This window comes from Rattus rattus, chromosome 9 (genome assembly GCF_011064425.1).
Source record: "Rattus rattus isolate New Zealand chromosome 9, Rrattus_CSIRO_v1, whole genome shotgun sequence".
NCBI lineage: Eukaryota > Metazoa > Chordata > Mammalia > Rodentia > Muridae > Rattus > Rattus rattus.
This window is the reverse complement of record NC_046162.1, coordinates 56,471,483-56,477,482: the sequence shown is the minus strand read 5'-3', so window position 1 is coordinate 56,477,482 and position 6,000 is coordinate 56,471,483. Positions and strand designations below refer to the sequence as shown.

The window sequence follows — 6,000 nt, the reverse complement described above, 5'->3', positions numbered from 1 at the left end:
AGGCAAGGCACCTTATAAAGGTAAGTGTCTATGTAGGCTTGGTGACTAGATCTGGAAAGCTAGGGCTCACGTCTTGAACCCCAAGCAGGAAGCAGAGTGAACTGGGAATGGTACAAGGCTCTGAAGACTTGCTCATCCCCAGTGACATACTTCCTACAGCAAGGCCACACCCCCTAAACCTACCCAAATAATACCACCGAGAGCCAAGTGTCTGAGACAATGGGGGATATCTCATTCAAGCCACCACACTGTGTGTATGAAACACACACACACACACACACACACACACACACACACACTGTGTATGCCCATATATGCCCACATATATGAACATATATATCCATGCTCTATTGCACTGCAAATGTCAATGTCTCCGCCCATCCCTTCTTGCCCCAGCTACCACACTGTATCATCTCTGGCTCCTTGGATTCCCATAGTTCTTACTTCATTCATTCACTATGTTGTCCCCAGGAGACCTCCAGCGCTCTTGCCCTAGAGTGCAAATCTGATACTTTTTCCTTGCTTGATCAAGGGAAAACATTACAATTCTTCGGCACAGTGTGTCATTTTCCTCCACCCCCACCTTGGCACACTGCCGTCCTGTACCCAGCCACACCTACCCTGTGTTCCGGAACAGTGAATTGGTCACAGTTCCCAGAGGCTCAGGCTTGTGCCCAGTAGTCCTATTTGTTGGGAATGCCTCTCACTTGTCAGCAAACTTTTTCCTTCTGGTCTTTCCAGACACAGGTCAAACGTCACCTCCTCTCCCCGTGGTGCATCCTCTCCTTTCCCCCAGCTGAACTTGGGCATTTTTTTTTTTAAGTTCAAGTTATTTATTTAAGCCATCTCCTCTTATGAGCAAAGGGATGGAGGAGCAAAGTAATGGTCACCATCTGATAAAGGAAAGATGAGCTGAGCATCCAATGGGCTTTCGTGGTCCACACACAAGAGTAAGGGTCCAAATCAGTGCTGTGGTCCCTTGTCACCTGGGCGAAGGGCCAGGTTCTCTTTACTCATCTTCATAGCCGGTCGGAAGCGGGTTCGTGTGAGGATTGTGGAAGAAGGTATGGTTACCATCTCCCCAGGGGAAGGGCTTAGCCCTGATGCGGAGATGGGGGTAGGCGACGAACTCTTCGTGTCACGACTTCAGGAAAACGTTGAGCATGCTCACTCCCACCCCGGGCAGCGCCACGAAGTAGGTGAGGGCTTTCCACATACGAGCTGAACCTTCCTCGCCGTGGGCGCCACTCGACATGGGCCGCCCTACCTGTGGGAGGGCCCGGCCCAGCAGCCGAGAGACTCGAGACGCACTCAGCACCGCCGACGCCATCTTGGAACTACCGGGCATATTTTTATTATGTGCACATTTTCTGAACATGTTGTTAGTAGAGTGGAGCCCAGTCTACTGATAATGGTCACAAGGCTGTGAGGGCAAGAGCCTGCTTCTTTGGATCTTTGGTACCTAATATGTCTCTCTCTTTTTGAGACAGGTCTCATGTAGCCCAGGCTGGGCTCCTCAATATGTAGCCAAGGATAGCCTTGAATTGCCAATCTTCCTGTCTCTATCTCTCAAGGGCTGGGATCGCAGTCTTGAGTCACTGTGCTCAGTTTATGCAGTACATGGGATCGAACCCAGGGCTTCACACATGCTAGGCAAGCACCTATCAACGGGACTGCATCTTCAGTCTATGACTTCTCTTAATTGATCCCCAGCTGTGTGATTGTCTTAGTTAGGGTCTTATTGCTGTGAACAGACACCGTGACCAATGCAAGTTTTATAAAGGACAACATTTAATTGGGGCTGGCTTCCAGGTTCAGAGATTCAGTCCATCATCATCAAGGCAGGAGCATGGCAGCATCCAGGCAGGCATAGTGCAGGAGGGGCTGAGTTCTACATCTTCACCCGAAGGAAGCCAGGAACAGAGTGAGCATCCTCAGGCAGCTTAGGAGGAGGGTCTCCAAGGCCAGACCCACAGTGACACACTTCCTCCAACAAGGCCACACCTTCTAATCATGCCACTCCCTGGGCCAAGCATATGTAAACCATCACCGTGATCTTGGGTGACCCACTTAAGTTCCTTGTGTTTTAGTAGAAACAGTAAGTCCTTTATGAAGACGAGAGAAAACAACACAGACTAACGCTGTGTAGCTTGCCCTCCACTTCTCAAATATAGAGACTTACTATGCTCACTGAATTAATGACTCCTTTGATCTACACACTTTTACTCTATTGTTGTGGCAGTTCTGGGCTGAAACCCAGGTTCTGACACAAGCTGGGCATGTGCTAAGCTATCGTCAGTCTGACTGTGCGTTCTCCTGCCTTGGGACCTTCTCTGCACCATCAAATGCCATCAGTGCCTTGTGACTCCTCTTCTGCTTACAAACCCCTTCTTGTCTCTGCCGTTCTGCACACAGGCTCCCCTCGGCCCCACCTCCATCTGGAGTGGGACTCTTTTCTTCTCCCCATCCTACCCGAGCCCTTCCCAGAGTGTTTTCCTTGGCTTCCTCAACCCTCCCACCCACTTCTTTGTTCACCAACACAATCTGGATCCTGCCTTCCCACCGCCTAATCACTGTGTCCTCTGAGAGCTCTCTTGCTGTTGCTGGGTAGTAGCCCAGGTTTACTCACTGGACTTTTGGGGCATCCTGGGGTCATTTGGCCTAAGCCACCCCTGCCTGCCTGCGCTGACTCTGCACTTGCTTGAGTCTCTTCTTTCTTTCCCCATTGTTCTTTTCCCATCAGTGCTGATTCAAGGCTCCACCCAAAGCTTCTTGTCTTTGCTCTCATGGGTGCCTTCGTAGTCTCCTGAAATGACTGCTAGCATGGCTCCTGCCTTGGTTTTTACCATCAACTTGACACACTTTGACTCTTCTCAGAACGAATCTTTTGTAAAATGTATTTTCTGTAAAAGACTTGGGTGCTGGGTACAAAACTTGGGTCCTCTGCAAGAGTAACCCATAACACAGGCTCTTAACCACTGAACCATCTCTCTGTCACCTCTGGGAGGAGATCTTACTGGAGAATTTTCTAGATCAGGATGGCCTATATAGGCCTGTCTATGGAGGTTGCCTTGATTACTAATTGAGGTTGAAAGACCCTGCCCACTATGGGAAGCATCATTCTCTACGCAGGGGGTCCTGAGCTATGGGAGGCAGAATAAAGAGAGGTGACAGCCGGCCTATTCTCTCTTTGCATTCGCTGTGGATGTGATACTTTAAGTTCCTGCCTTGACATCCCTTAAATAATGGAACATAACCTGCAATTGTAAGTAGAAGAAACCTCTCCTTTCCTAAACAGATGGTTGTCGGAATCTTTTATCACAACAGAAATGGAAGTAGGACCTTCCCAGGCCACAAGGTTAGTGGAGCTGGCGTTCTGTGTGTCCAGCTGCTGGGCAGATATTTTTAGTGGCCTTGTCCTAACCTAAAACACCATCTCACTGCCTTTCCCACGCATCCACTTCCGCCCCTGCTCCCATTACTTCTGTTAATGCCCCCTCGTTCTTTTGCCATCAGATGTTCTTGCTGCATATGCAGTCTCTTGACAAGCAGGTGCTCTCATTAAAACATCCTTGGCTGCCCAGTTTGACTTCCCACTGCCCCACAGAGGGGCTGCATTATCTCTCTAAAGCATCGAGACAGCCCTCCACCAACAAATATTGAGCACTGGAAAATAAGAAACAAGTGTCCTGCGTGGCTATACCCAGGATGCTGAGAGCCAGGAAGGGGCTTATATCAAGGCTCCCTGTCTGAGGGGGGCAGAAAAAAATCCAGTAAGTGTAGTAGAGTATACTCAGGGCCTTGTGCCTCTCTCTCTCCCTGCCCTCCATCCTTCCTCTACTGCAATCCATGCTCTCTACTGTTCCAGGAAAGCATTCCTTAGACCTGTGACAATTCTGCTGATCTTCTTCCTGAGTGGGAGGCCTTAGCATGCCTGATCAGGTCTTCACAAAGTGCCCCAGCCGGCTTCTTTTTTTTTTTTTTCTTTTCTTTTTTTCGGAGCTGGGGACCGAACCCAGGGCCTTGCGCTTGCTAGGCAAGTGCTCTACCACTGAGCTAAATCCCCAACCCCCCAGCCGGCTTTTTTAAAGCCAATACCTATTTCTCCCTTCATCTTCCACCACAGCCTACCCTCCCTCCACCACAGCCCTCCCTCCCTCTACCACAGCCAACCTTCCCTCCATCACAGCTCTCCCTCCACCACAGCCAACCTTCCCTCCACCACAGCCCTCCCTCCCTCCACCACAGCCCACCCTCCCTCCACCACAGCCCTCCCTCCCTCTACCACAGCCCCCCTCCCTCCACCACAGCCCTGCCTCCCTCCACCACAGCCCTGCCTCCACCACAGTCCTCCCTCCCTCCCTCCACCACAGCCCTCCCTCCACCACAGCCCTCCCTCCACCACAGCCCTCCCTCCCTCCCCACAGCCCACCCTCCAGAGCTCTGAAGACACCTTGTTTCTGTCCCTGCACCTCTCTTCCTAGAGCTCCCACAGATGTTTGTTAGCAGTCATACTGTCTGTCCCCAGCAGATGTGATCCTTCTGTCCAATATGGCGTCACCCTTTCATTCTCCACAGCAGAAACCACAATGAGCAAACCCTCTTCTGCAAGAGGCACAGAAAGCAGCAAGCCCAGCTGTCTCTTCGCCAGCACCAGGGGCCCTGCCGAACAGGACAGACAGAGATTGGCCCACCTTGGCTTGTCACAGAATAGACAAGAGCAAAGCCAGCCACTTTGGTAAAGGCCATCACCAGGAGCTGGAGAGCCACTGAGTGTGCGGCACCAAGATCTGTGCATGCCTATGGAGTGAACACACAGAGTCCTGGGAATATCCTGTGTCCCCTGCTGTCCTGTCCAGTGTCCTCTTAGTTCCTGTTTCCCATACACCACTGAAGCTCATCAGTGTGGAGTCCATCTGGGCTCCCCTGACTCGATATTCCACGTCTGCCAAGCCAGTTGTTACCCCGTGCCTTATACACCTACCTTTCCCTCCCTCCCTCCTTCTTCCTTCCTTCCCCTTCCTTCCTTCCCTCCTTTCTTGTCTACAAACCCTGAAGCACAGAAGTGGGAGAGGACTACTGAGGAACTTGAATTTGGGATGCCAGACCTGAATGAGTCCTACAGTCCAGGATGACTCTCAGAGTGGTTTACACACACACACATGTACATCCATACCCATACTTTCTTTAACACTAATTGAGGGTTTTGGCCCTAAAGTGGTTTATTGCCTTCCATGGCATTTCAAATGTACGATGAAATTTCTAGTCAAGTGGAAACTCGAACCACAAAAAATTGAGTCAACATTTAAAAACATACATGCTATGTTGTGGGCACATATGGAAATGCCTAACTCAGCATCTGACACATAGTAGGTGCATTGGAACATATGGAAATGCCTAGCTCAGCATCTGGCACATAGTAGGTGCATTCAGTCAATGTCGGTGTTAGACTGGGCACACCTAAGACAGTGTCCAGCCATCAGTGTGAGAGATCCCCTCTGAGATGGACAGAGACAGAGTCTTCCCTTCGCTTCCTCTGTGGGCAGGGGGATAATGTGAAGAGTACGGCTGTTCCATGTGGCTAGGTGGACAGGGCTGTGGGCTGCGGGGCTGCACTCAGCAGACACTGACTGAGTAGTGACCACATTGTGCTAACACGCCACGGAGCTGAGGAATTGCTCGACTCCTCTCTGGGATGACATGAATTGCATAATCTGTCTGCTTCAAAGAACAATGGGGACTTTCCTTGGTAAACTTTCAAGTCTGGTCGTAATTCAGAGAGGTTGAAGTGTGTCCTTATCCTTTGGAGATGTGCACTGAGCTATTTGTAAATGAAATGACATGGTGTCTAGTATGTGTGTCAACATGGTGACTGAGGATGTGTGGACAGAGCTGCGACAAGAGCAGCCCCTGTTCATGGCTGCGGTATCTTGGTGATGGGTGTAAGTTCATTCACATACCAGCTTCTGGGGCCTTTGTAAATGTTAGAAAATTATGGTT

The 6,000-nt window shown here is 50.4% G+C and overlaps 1 pseudogene; it reads right to left on the bottom strand.

Annotated features, from left to right (window-relative positions):
* Positions 1–821: 821 nt before the first annotated feature.
* Positions 822–1,339, bottom strand: LOC116909506 (annotated as a pseudogene).
* Between the last annotated feature and the right edge of the window lie 4,661 nt (positions 1,340–6,000).